A 14,000-nucleotide genomic window follows, 5' to 3' on the forward strand; every position below is an offset into this window, starting at 1 on the left:
GGCACTCAAGGGCTCTACACTAGGGTTCTTTCTTCTTTACTTTAGTTTGCTTGTATTTTTACTTATGAATTCACTTATGGTGATTCTTTGTAATACTATGAGACCCTCATTCTAGGATTAAGGCTACGAACAGGAGTACTTAGCATACAATCAAGTTTTTTAAAGTTGATTATCATATTTGATTGTTCATATGTTCTTGTCATTACTATTCTATTGATTTGCAACCTTTTGAATACATTTATATTTCTATTGTGAGCCCGGAAGGAGGAACATGAGATTAGATCATGAAACATATGGAGTGGGTTCTTCTCATTTAAATGAATTAAAGATAGGATTTGTGGTTAGGATACAAATATACCTAATTCCCCATTTGGATCAAATACGAGATGAAATACAAATGTGTTTAAATTAGTTATCACATACCCTCTCAACGATATAATTATAAGGCTTATTTAAATAGATGATTAGAGGATCAAAAGACCGTAATCGTGTTATAAACCCCGTGAATCAACAATCAAGATAGTTAACTTGGCCAATGAGATTGTGTAGCTTTGTAGGCTTGTTCAAATTGCCTTGATCATGGATTTCTCAAAATCATTGTTTCAAACACTTTACTTTCTTGATATTGTTTATTATTACTTTTAAATTCTCAAGTCTTATAATCTCCTGAAAATGAACCACACTTGTTTAATTTCTATAGTAACACTATAAATTGGATTGCTTGCTAATAACCAAGTTTTTAGGGGATTGATATTCGGCTAGAAAGGGCCACTTTATTACTTTCATGACCACGTACACTTGCGCGTGTGGTATGATGCAACATTGAGTGCAAATAAGCTAATTGGACAGTTAAAAAGATCTTGAGTGCAAAATCAGGGGTTGACCTTTTTTGTCACGACCCCGTTTGGAGTCATGTGGCACCTACCACATCCCTCCAGTAGGTAAGCCGATACCGCAACCCGTAGCTATGGCAATGGGATACCTTGGTAAGAACGTCCAACATGGACTCTATGTATAAACAAAATATATAACAATATTTATACAACTAAGGACAACCGATATTCAAACACAAATCCCACGACCTGATAGTATTAATACAAGAGCTTCTAAATTTGACAAGAGAAATTTACAATCTCACAACCTAAAATGTCTTAAATAGTCTCATACATTTGTCTCGAAAGCAAAAGACAAAGAAGGATATAAGGGAAAGAGGGCAACTCCATCTCCAAGAGCTCACCCTGTCTCCAAATAGTCAACTCGCACGAAATAGATCAACGGCGGCACCTAAGACCTGGGTCTGCACCAAAAAGGTTCAGAAGTGTAGTATGAGTACCAAAACACGGGGTACTCAGTAGGCATCATCGGCCGATTGAGCTCAAATATAATTTAAAGACGATATAAAGTAAGACAATAATCTTAAAGTCAAGGGATATGATCGAATCTGAATCTACTTTAATACCACTGCAACAACATCTATACTACTAAAGCAATAACATGACATACTATCTCCCTCTCTATATATATACTCCATAATCTCCATAAAAACTGAGTATCATTTCGAAAACGTAAAGCCATACACACAATCGCAAGGTATCTAATTGCCATAATCATCAGCAACATTGTTAGAACATAAACACAAGAACTTACCATGACGCCCCATACCGCCGGGAAGTACACAAAAGAGAGCACGATAAAGAACTCATCATGGTGTCCTATACCACCGGAGAGTACACAAAAGAATACAACCATAAATACCATAAAGCAGTTTACATATTTGCCACCACAGTCCATAAATAGAAAGAAAAGTCGCGACTAAAGTACCCATGAAAACTATCTTTTGGCTTTGTACGATCTCCAACGCCAGACCAAAACTAGTATCTGTAGCAACCTTGTTTACATGTGTGAAATTGTAGTCCTAGGCAAAGAAACGACCAGCTTAACTTGCATCGCTGCACTTTCGGTTCGATAAAAAAAATATTAAATAGTATTTACAGAATGTAGTGATATATGGAGTCTGCTCCACCTTCTGTAGGCATAGGGGTAATGAATTCTATCTTAAAACTAATATATGAAGTAATACATGTTCCAGTAAATACATTGCTACTGTAAAGAATTTTTCTTCGTAGCTACCAAATTTTAAGTTGTGTTCTCTCATATCTTTCATGTTACTTATTCCATTTAACAGTATTTAGAATTCTATTATACTAAGGGAGGGGAGATTAAATTAAATGTGAAGAAGTGAAAATTGGATAATCTTTATAAAGAAAACTATTGCCTAACCAGCTTCCTTCAAATGGACTCATACACTACCTTTCCCAAACGATTGTTGGCAACGCATGGCAGATGCTCAATTAACACAGATCCAGTAATGATAATGAGGTATTCATAAACTAATAGAAGGTTGGTTTAGCATTTCCAAATCAATTCAAGAGCATAAGCTCAAACACCCAAAATAGTAATTTAGGCATTGAAGTTATATGCCTCAATTACTACTCTTAATCATCTTTTCAAATTCAAGACATATAAGTTCTTATTCAAGTCAAGTATATATATAGGTTAGCCCTTGAATTTTTATGCAAGTTTACGCATGACGCTAAGCCTTAGCTCAATATTAGGCATAAATTTCCTCTAGTAGCTAATTTAGCATCAACGAGGGTCGTCCCTCTTATATAGTGATTTGGAACAAAACCAATAACAATTTATCAAGAGAGACCTCATAATTCAAGCACATAGGCAGTTGGCCCCACACAGCCTAACCTCAGAAATATCAATGCATATAAGTAAATTTGCCCCACACGGCATCACAATATTCTTACCTCTTCCGGATTCACGGGGCATTATCACCATATCAATATGTTCCACCGGATTCATCGGGCATCATCATAATATCATACATTCCTCTGGACTCAAACCGGGCATCATCATAATATCACATATTCCTCTGAACTCAAACCGGGCATCATCATAATATCACACATTCCTCCGGACTTGAACCGTGCATCATCATAATATCAGACATTCCTCTGGACTTTAACCGGACATCATCATAATATTACACATTCCTCCGGACTCGAACCGGGCATCTTCATAATATCACATATTTCTCCGAACTCGAATCGGATATCATCATAATATCATATATTCCTCCGGACTCAAACCGGACATCATCATAATATCAATATTTTCCAAGACAATGACATACACAAATGAATAGACAAACCAATAAGCATACATAAAAGTCTTCAAACTGGAAGAAAAGAACTTGCAATAAATGGGAGACTACTGGTTATTTCCCATTTGGCAGCAAGTCTCATTTTACTCATGGTGCGGCAGGTATGGATATAACCTTTTTTGCTTATTTTTGATTTAGGGAGATATAATATAAATATATATAATGAGATTGTTGAAGATTTAAGATTTATGACTGATTTTTGGTTTACTGAAATGCAAGGTGAAAATGCATGTTGCCAAGTGTTTTAGGGTTCTTTTAATCTTTTATGATGGACAGAAACTTTCCTCCTCATCTTAAATTACTAGTCATGAGACCGCAGACAGACTCACCAAGGTCCTAGGCTAAGGGTCAAATATTATACCTTACAAATTAATAGTCTATAGCAATCAATAAATCCCAAGTTCACCATTTAATCAACTACCATCTAGGTACCCCATCCTATCTCGCAAGATATCAATAATTAGATTAAAAATAAGCTCAATCTAGTCTACGAGTAAGCCTAACCTACCTTGAATCCAAGCAACTCACAAATCAACGAGCTTTTCCTTTTCTTTCGGAGAAACTTTCTCTTCCACAAGCAATGCTATCAATAATACAATCTAAGTGTTACAACAAGAATGAAAATACCCATTATAGCACCATTGTGTCATGGGTTTCAAATGGGCACCAAAACCCTAATTGGGTTTCACCCTTGAAAAGGAGTTTCCAAGATCAACCCATAGCCTAATTATCTATAAGGAGTTAAAATCCTCAAGTAATTTGAGTCAATAACTCAATTTTGGGGCTAAATTGACCCATCATGATTTAGGATCTTAATATCAAATTAGAAGAATTCCTACCTTGGATTTGTAGTAAAAAGGTGAATTACACAAGTTGTTAAGCCTCCAACCAACCCACAAGACTTATTTTTTGTTACCAATCTCCTTGAGGCTGCTAAGGTTCTAATAGGAGTGAAGAATGCTCAAAATCTGTCAAAACCACCTTTTTATACGATTTTAAATGGGCCTGCAGGGTCAAAATTTGTTTTTGACCTTCCGAACTCATTCGGACTCCGTTTTTCGCAAACAAACTATGTAACCCCACTAAATTCAACATTCTGAATGCATTGGTGAATTTAAATTTTCCATCTGAGATCATTTAGACCACTTGTGGGTCCCATACTCATATATTTCAATTTTTTTTACTTTCTCGACTAATGGGTGGGATCCAAACCAAGGGCCTATCTATCCTAAAATCACTATTACATAGTTGCTGGCGCAGTTGAAATTTGCATCCAAAATCATTTTAGTGAATTTTTTTCGCTCGGCGACCATTTGGAATCGATGAAGACTCAAATTGGAAAAGTGGTTTTATAAACCAAACGAACCGTCAGGTAACCGAACTATCAGTTCCAGCAAGTCACTAATGACTTGGGACGGCTATGGAGGAGCTCTATCGATGAAAATAAGCAAAAACGGGGCTAATGAACCGAAGGGTCATTACATTCTTCTACAAGGTCAGAGAAGGAAAGGTAGCCTAATTAGACAACTTTATCTGCAGATGTTGGGTGATCAACCAACAGTGCAATGGAAATGTTTAATGTTCAACGATGCAACTAGACTTAAGGCATGCTTTATTATGTGGCTCATGTTGCATAAGAGGGTAGTAACTGCAGACAGACTTATCAAATGGAGATTAGATGTTGCTAAAACTTGTGTCCTATGTCATAATGAAGATGTGTCTATTGAGCATATTTTTGTGCAGTGCCATTTCTCCATCAACTTGTGGAATAAAATACTCACCTGGTTGCAACGACAAGTTTTCTCCCCAATAAATTGGAGTATGTATATTCGTTGGAGCACTCATCAGGGCAAAAGGTTGTCTCTGCAAGCCCAAACATTCAAGACTCTCCTTGAATAGGTTGTTTATGTCATTTGGATTGAGAGAAACTGTAGAAATTTTCTGAAGCAGGGTACTATAAAAACTTTACCCAAAAAGATAGCCTATACTTCTATTGCTAGATCCCTCCGAGATAAAAAAAAAAGATAGATTGATGCAATTTAAATTGTAAGCATTAAGACATGTTAGAGCTCTAGTCAGATAGTGATGCAGATGAGAACTAAGCATGTTGTGACAGTTGCTTGTTATATAATGTTATTCTGGAAATTAAATGAATCAGTTAGTTACCAAAAAGAGAAACATAAGTAATGCTTGAAAAGAGTAACATGAAGGGGTAAATGTACCCGAAAAGCATTTCTAGAAGAAATACTAAGGCAAAGAAACAAGTCATAAAAGGTGAATACGTACATAATTTTGAAGAGATAAAGGAAATTGAATTGAGACAAAAGAAAAAACCAAGAATAGAATGCAACGACTCCAAAATTTGATCCAAGTAAAATTGTGAATGGTGCTAAATGGATCCCGATCCCAAGGATCATTGCCTTGAGACTTTAGAATGTTCATTATGAATAACATATCAAACCTTAGATAAAAGTATGCCATACATGATAATTATGATGTTTGTTTGACTGAATAATTAAAGACTTCTCTTTTATATATTTTATATAAATAAGAGTCGAAAAAAGGGACAAATACACCCCTGAACTATGATAAATAGTACGTATATATCCTTCATTATATTTTGGGTATTCATATGCCCCTATTCTTTTTTTTATTAATTTTCCCAATGACTCTGGGTGTGTTGTATTTCATTTCAAAGGATTGGATTATAATACAAGTATAGAGACTATCCGGCAAAAACAAAGAATGAACTTCCACGAGTTAGTCGCTCATTCTATAACTACACAATAGGTAAGCCCTAACTAACAAATAAATTAGCTTTGTTAAATTTTGATCTAATGGAAGAGGACTTGTCTCTTATCCAAAAGGTAGGGACCTTTTGCAACATTAGGGAGCTCGTTTGCAGATAAGTAAATAGCACTATCTTGTGAGTTCATTGCCCTATTTTCTAGCCAATTCGTAAGTAGATTAGCTTCCTTGTAGCAATGTGTGAATTTGATAGCAGCCTGCTTGAGCATCTCTGAGGTTTCTTTAATAATTCTACTAATTCTAAAGCTATCAGCTTTCTTGTTCCTGAGCATATCAGTGACCACCATGGAATTCGATTCTATGATGAGGTTGGTGTATCCATTTTTTTTAACACCATTTTCCTTCATACCAATCTTCCTTTGTTCTGCAATGTTATGATTAGTACACTGGAAAGGGATGGAAAATGCCATGATCAGTTGTCCATCTTCATCTTTGAGTGCATCTCCAAGTCCTGTTTTTCCCATTATTTTGTTCGAAGCTTCCGTCTATATTTATCTTGAGAAAGCTGAGTTCTGGTTTTTGCCAGTAGACCACCGTAATTCTTGGTATAGGTTGTAGCTTTAATAGTTTCAAAAAAAATTCCTTCCATGGAGATGTGAGCTTGCATCCAGGAAAGGTCTTGGTTGTGGCCGCTTGTATGATCTATCTCACCTGTTGTTCATGTTTATACAAATTGAACTTTTTTTATTACCATACCTACAAGCACAAGTCTCCTTTCAAATATCCCAATAAATAATAATAGGGGTAATGTGTAAAATTAACTTATAAACATCATTTTTGGACTTCTAGTGCCACAAAAAATTAATGACATGCCTAACAGGGAGTTGAGAATGTCTAACGCCAAGATGGGCACCAAATAGATTCTAGATTTTACTAGCTGTTGCACCTTGACTAAAAACGTAATTCAAAGTCTGATCACAGGAATTTGGGTAGTAGTAAAGCTTGGAATCCATTTGCTTTCCGAACTTACCAATTACATCCTCAAAAGGGAGTTTATCTTTCCATAATCTCCAAGTGAGAAAAGACATTTTAAAGGGGATAAAAGAGTATCATACCTTGTTGATTAGAGGATTAGTAGCTCTCTTAGTTCTTACCAGGTTCCAAGCTATCTTGTTAGAGTATTTTCCAGTCTCTGTGAGATCCCAAAAGATTTTATCATCCTTTTTAGGATTATCGATCTCTATTTCACTAATGATATCACAAATATGGTTGGGCAGGATCCTTTGCAGATTTTCCATGTCCCAATTGCCCTGTTTGATAAACTTCTTGACTAAAATTTTAGAACTCTTAGATGATTCAGGAGCTTGATAAGCTAGAGGTCCTTTGCCAGTCCAATTATCCCACCAAAAAGAGATGGTACCTAAATTAACCTACCACAACATGTGTTTTTCAACTTGTTCTCTAACCTGTAACATATGTTTCCAAGCATGAGAGTCACCTGAAACCCATTTCTTTCCAACCATATGAGATCCAACACATTATTTATTTTTGACAAAATTAGACCAAAGTGAGTTAGAGGTTCTACACCTCCACCATCTTTTCAAAGCCAAAGTGTTAATAAAATCTTTCATGCTTCTAGTTCCTGTACCACCTTCATCGCAAGGTACACAGAGATTAGACCAAGAGCTCCAGTGATAATTTTTATGGTTCTGGCTACTACCCCAAAAAAAGTTAGCAAAGTGATGTTTAATGAACTTAATAGTACCTTTAGGAGGGGTCAACGCATAAAGAGTGTAAATAGGGAGAGATTGAAGCACACTTTTAATCAAAACAACTTTACCACCATAAGAAAGTAACTTACCGTGCCAACCGTTAAACTTTTCACTATCTTACTAAGCAAATAATCAAACTAGTCAAGTTTTTTCTACCAACATAAAAGGGGTAGCCAAGGTAATTAAAAGGAAATTTTTTATCCATACAACCAACGCATATTCTAATTTTGTTAATCCTTTGAGCACCAGTTTTAGGACCAGGGAAACAGAAACTTTTATCTCTATTGACCATCTGGCCAGAACAATTCTCATACTTACTGATTTGATCTATGATGAGCTTTATAGATGAGAATTTCCCACTACTGAAAAGAACTATATCATCAACATAAGCCAGGTGATTAATAGTATGACAATTAGAGGACATAGTAAAAGAAATGAAATTTCTATTATGGATGAGATTGTTCAGGGATCTAGAGAGCACCTCTGCAGCTAGAATGAAAAGGGAAGGGGAAAGGGAATCTCCTTGTTTTAAACCTTGAGAGGAGGAGAATAAATCATATCTAGAAACGTTAACAATCACTGAGTACCAATTTTTAGAGATAAGATTATGAATCATGTTAGTCCAACTTTTGAAAAATCCAAATTTAGATAAAACAACCACAACAAAATACCATGGCATCCTATTATAAGCTTTGTCCATATCTAGTTTAATCACCACATTGCCACCCTTGTTATTTTTGGAGATGTTCTAAATAATTTATTGAGCTAATAAGATATTTTTAGTTATAAGCCTCTCTTTAACAAAACCACTTTGATTAGGAGAGACAAGTTTTGTTTTTAAAGAGGATTAAGTCTTAAAGAAATAATTTTGGACATAATTTTATTGGTAAAATTTGAGAGGCTTATAGGCCTAAACTCTCCAAAACTACTAGGATTATTAGTTTTAGGAAGTAAGATGAGGCAAGTATGAGAGAAATACCTGGTCAGTTTTTTTATGAACAACTTTGTAAGAATGTTCCATTAAACCCATTGGGTCCTGCAATACTGGTAGCACTAAGACTGAAAATGGCCTCCTTTATTTCTTGTTCTTCTGGAATTTAGCACAACCTATCATTCTCAACCAATGAAATAATATTAGGTGTATAGTCAATTACATAGATATTGGAAGTGTTTAATTTCAGCCCTGGAAATCTTCTCATCTCCACTGATCCACTTTCCCCTGTTATTCTTGATTTTATGCAAAAACAACTTCCTCCTATTTTCCCTGAGGATGTTATAAAAGCATCTAGTATTGTTATCTCCTTCTTCAAACCATTTGAATTGAGATTTTTTGTTGAGGATAGACTCTTTTAATTTTATCAAGTGGATGTATTCTGCATAAGCTTTGTTAACTCGAGTCTGGTTTGCTCAGTGTTGAGTTGGATGTCGATTTTCTCTAGATTTTGAAGCTTTGTTTCCCACTTGATGGTGTTCTATTGACATCTCCAATTTATTTTCTCAGCCAGAGACTGAGTGTTTTACTAAGAATCTTTAATTTTGATTGTAAAATCCACATGGGTTTGCCTTGAATGCTGGTACTCCATATATATATTTCACTAAATTCATAAAACCTTCTTATGTCACTCACAAGTTAAGGAATTTGAAATAGGTAATATATGCACTATTAGAGAATTGAAATTTCAAAAGCAACGAATTATGTCAGAACCAGTTTTGGCTAAATGCTTAACAAAGCAATTTTGGAAAGATTGGTCCCAAAGGTTATTGATACACACTCTATCCAATCTTTTTGAAATTCTCTTTATCGGGCTTCTATTATTGTACCAAGTAAAATTACAACCAGTATAACCAATATTAGTTAACCCACAATTGTCCAAGCACTTCTGGAAATCCAAACTTTTGGACATTCTATGTGTTTTTTCTCATAACTTCTCTGACTGATCCAAAATTACATTGAAGCCACCTCCAATGCACCAAGGACCATCAACTTTAAAATTATTATTTTCAAGACACTCCTAAAGATCTCTTCTTTCAGTTATGGTGCATTTAGCATATATAGATGAAATGTAAAAGTCCTGATAACCATACGCATTTTTCATGACGATAGTTATATGTTGATCACTTTCTAAGATAAGATCTGCTTGAATATTGTAGCTCCAAAAACACCAAATTTGCCTGTTCGTATTAGAAAGACAATTTTTGTACCCTAGGAACTTTTGATAACCATCTATTTTATCTCCAGAAACAAAAGGTTTAAATAAGGCTATAAATTGGGATTTATTGATATGAGCTAATTTTTTGAGTCTATGAAATGCTTTTTTTCTAATCTAACCCCCCTTATATTCCAAAAAAGAGCACTAATCATAGTAAATTTTGGGGGGGTGCCTTCCTTTTGTTTTCTCCTCTGAGAAGTTTGAGTTTTGCTTCTTTGCCTTTTTTCATGTTTTCTTTCTTTGCTTCTTTCTTTGTTGCTAGAGGATGGCATATCTGAATCAAATTTACCATATTGCTCCATTTTATTATAACCCCAATCTTGGTGATCCTTACTTTTAGATCAATTGGAGGGTTAACGGGGCAAGGTTACTCTTCTACACGTACCTCTGAGATATTGTTACTAAGTGTGTTGTCAGTTGTATCTTCAGTCTATTTATTATTCAAATCCATAACCAAGTTTAAACCAGACATCTCTCTTATTTCTGTCGGGACATTAGAGGAGTCTGTATTGTTGTGAGATTTACTAGAGACACTATGTTGGGAGTGGTTGTTTTTCCCTTTGCTAGTAGTAGGATTGTCCATATTGATTTCCTCTTCTGTGAGATCATTCTGATGCACTTTATCTTGATTAGTAGAATGGTCTTCCTCTGTGATTTCATTTATCTCAATAATCACATTATACATTTTCTTTTTTTCTGCCTTTGTTTTCCATGAACTACTTCCTAATGGTCATCCTTAAGAGTGTTCTTTTTTCTGTCCCTATGTATAGACTGGTTCTTCAGTCTTGAAACTGAAGTTTCATTTTTTCTCGGAATGATAGTCTTGAAAATAACTTTGCTTTTCTTTTTTGGCATCTTCTTGATTTTCTTTTTCTTGGTTTTACCTTTGTAAGCTTTGTTTTCTTTTGAAGCAAAAATAATGTTCTCTTGTGTATTGTTGTTGTTTTCCTGTTTCGCAACTGTTTCCTCCCCTTTTCTATAGTCATTCTCTTCTACAACCTCTTTTTTGTCCTTCGCAGATTGCTCTGCCTCAAGATCTTCGTCTCTTTTCCTTTTTCCTCTTCAGCTTTAGCCATAATTTTTTCTAAAATCCTGCAATTCATTACATTGTGTCCATTTTTTTCTAAAATTTTTGCAGTATTTTGGGATGGTTTCATACTCTAATTGTTGAGTAAAACCTTTCAAAGGTGTGTCTTCATCCTCTATTCCCACCCAAACACTATCCGGATGGGACTTGAGAAGATCTAGTTCAACTCTAACTTTAGCCATACTTGGCTAAGTTCCTTATAGTAGCGGTATCCATCACTAGAGGTGTCCCTATGGAACTCACAATTTGTTTTACATAATGCCATGAGTGCATATGAAATGGCAGTCCAGGAAGAAGAATCCAAACTGGAGAAATTGGTATATCCTCTTCCAACTTGAAATTCGCAGTTCATTTTTGTAGCCACATTTGCATCCCATCAAGTTCAATAACTCTTTTAAACCAGACAGATTTGAAATCCTCATCATTTTTAAAATCCAAGAAAACATTATAATTATCATACACATACACACCAATTTTGCAAGAGCCTTTAATTGAGATAGTTTTCTTGAATTTTGACCTAATTCGATCAATTTGGGGGTGGGGATCTCTTCCTATAATTGTATACTTACATTCTTCCACCATAATTCCATAATAGTCTTTGGATTTGAAGATGACTGTTGGCATTCCGTTGTGGTTAGATTGCCTAGCAATTACAGCTTCTCTTCCTCGGCAAAAACAAGTTGTAATTGATGAAGATGGAGTAGTGAAAGAGTTAGAATATGTTTGTTTCTCTGTAATTCCATTGTTGGTTGTATTCATCCTCTCTGGTGGGTTAAGATTTCCCTCTTTATGCACCAGAGAGGAGCCTACCGACATCTCCATCAGGTGGAGCATTAAAGAAATGCACCTTTTTAGCTGTTAAAGTAGTGTTATTGTTGAGAGAAAAGATTTAAGAGAGAGAAAGTGGTACGTATAGTTAAATGGTATGTATATGCCCATTTATCATAGTTTGGGGTGTATTTGTCTTTTTTTTTTTCATTTTAATTTATTTATCTCAAATAAATAGCCAAACCCACTACCTGACCCAATAAACTCATCGAACCCTTTCAAACCAACTTGATCCGACATCTATTTTTTGTTTCAAGCCCAATACTCCCTCTATTTTTAACTTAAACGTGAACCCCAATCAAATTGCAGTGATTAGTCGCTGCTACTAATTGGTGTTTACTGGTTGGAGGGAGTGGAGATTAGGCCAAAGGGGCATATATGTACCCAAAGTATGGTAGGGAGTATATGCATACCATTTATTATAGTTTGAGGGTATATTTGTCTCTTTATTTTTAAGAGTTGTAAACTTGTAATTTAGCTATTTTAGTTAAAGTTGATCTCTTAATTTATTTATTTTTTTTGAATTTTCAGTCGATGTTCGGTACTCGCATTGGAATCCCGACTAATCTGGATTGTACAATGCAGGGCCCATTCTGGGGGCGGCGCTCCCAACAGGATTTCTCCATACCCATGGCTTGAATCTGAGACCTTTGGTTAAGGGTAAAGTAGTCTCACCACTACACGACAACCAAAATTGATCTTAATTTATTATTTTCTTATAAAGAATATGTTGAATCTCTAGTAAAAATAACTATAAATTAAATAAACTTTACTTTTTAGAAAGGAAAAATTACGAAAACTAGAATATTTAAGACCTTAATTACAATAAATAGCAACACTTTCTCAAAATTTCAAGTTGTAGCAAAAGTAGCAATATTTTATCCATTTTATAGAAATGCACGTAGGTTTCTCCCATTATTTTTCCTTTTCCCATTTTAACTCCACTATTTCACTTCCCTCCAATCTAACGTATCTTCTAACCTATTTTTGTTTTTTCAAATTTTGCCATTTTCTCTCAATTTGGTGATAAACATTGTGATCCATCAAATAAGGTTAGTTGATTTTTACAGTTATTGCATGTTATCTCTTCCATATAATTTATATATTTTATTTTTTTTAGATTTTTTCTTCAACACTTATCTTCAGTTTTTTTTGGAGGGGGTGGGGGGACTTTTTCTTTTTTGTTGAAAGTTTTTGGAGGTCTACTATAATGGCAGAACACTCGCATTGTAGAAGTTCAATTAGAGGTATTCCACTGGTGAATTTAGTTTCCGATAAACTACTATCATTTAGTCTTGGTTTAACACAAGATGAAGATATTAACTTGATTTCTACTCATATTCAGTCGAAGAGAGGTGTTAGCATAGAAGAGGTGAGATCGAAGAAGCATAACAATCCGAAGAAGATTATGGAAATCATGAAACGGAAAGCATTGAGAAAACCTTCATCCCCAAAACCCACAAAAGTTCAAAAATCTATGAAAATGAGGAAGTCAATCAAAAAAGAAGAATTTAGTAAAATATCAAGTCCTATTTCATCTGATTATGAATTTGAAGAAAAGAAAGTGGTAGAGGTATTTTTATATTTGTATGTTTATAGATTATGGAGAATATGTACATATATGTATTTTTTATGTACATTTTATTTGATTTGTATGTATTTATCAGTTACTATTAAGATATGAAATTGTAGTTGTTAATGTGAAGATATGTATTTGTTAATGTTAAAGATATGTAATTTGTATTTGGGAATGTTTTGATATGTATTTGGTACCATTTAGATATGTTTTTGTATTTGTTACTGCTAAGATTTGTATTTGATATGCACTTGTATTTGTTATTTATTATGACTATGATATGCATTTTTATTTTTGATAACTTAAATTTTGGACCAGACATGTATGCTGAAAATACATATGTTATGATATATGTATATGTTGTAATGTAATGTTTATGATGTATTTAGTAAATACATATGTGGCACTGTTTAGATATATATTAGATATGTTGTTGTATTTTATATCCAATATCAATATGATATGTATTTGGTAAATGCACATGAGTTTATTTTATGTTTTGTTGTAATATAATAGTTATGATGTAATAGAAAATATATGCATAGTA

General features: G+C 34.4%; 2 long non-coding RNA genes across 2 annotated transcripts; one reads left to right on the forward strand and one right to left on the reverse strand.

The window, feature by feature from the left end:
- Window positions 1-1,015: 1,015 nt before the first annotated feature.
- On the reverse strand, window positions 1,016-11,957 carry LOC107872912. Its single transcript, XR_007057286.1, has 3 exons — window positions 8,732-11,957; window positions 2,817-6,736; window positions 1,016-1,297 (listed from the first exon to the last, which is right to left on the reverse strand). It is a non-coding gene; the product is annotated as an uncharacterized LOC107872912 (long non-coding RNA).
- Window positions 11,233-13,600, forward strand: LOC124899750. Its single transcript, XR_007057287.1, has 3 exons — window positions 11,233-11,366; window positions 12,409-13,124; window positions 13,223-13,600. It is a non-coding gene; the product is annotated as an uncharacterized LOC124899750 (long non-coding RNA).
- Window positions 13,601-14,000: the final 400 nt, after the last annotated feature.

This window comes from Capsicum annuum, chromosome 6, assembly GCF_002878395.1.
Source record: "Capsicum annuum cultivar UCD-10X-F1 chromosome 6, UCD10Xv1.1, whole genome shotgun sequence".
NCBI classification, from domain to species: Eukaryota; Viridiplantae; Streptophyta; class Magnoliopsida; order Solanales; family Solanaceae; genus Capsicum; species Capsicum annuum.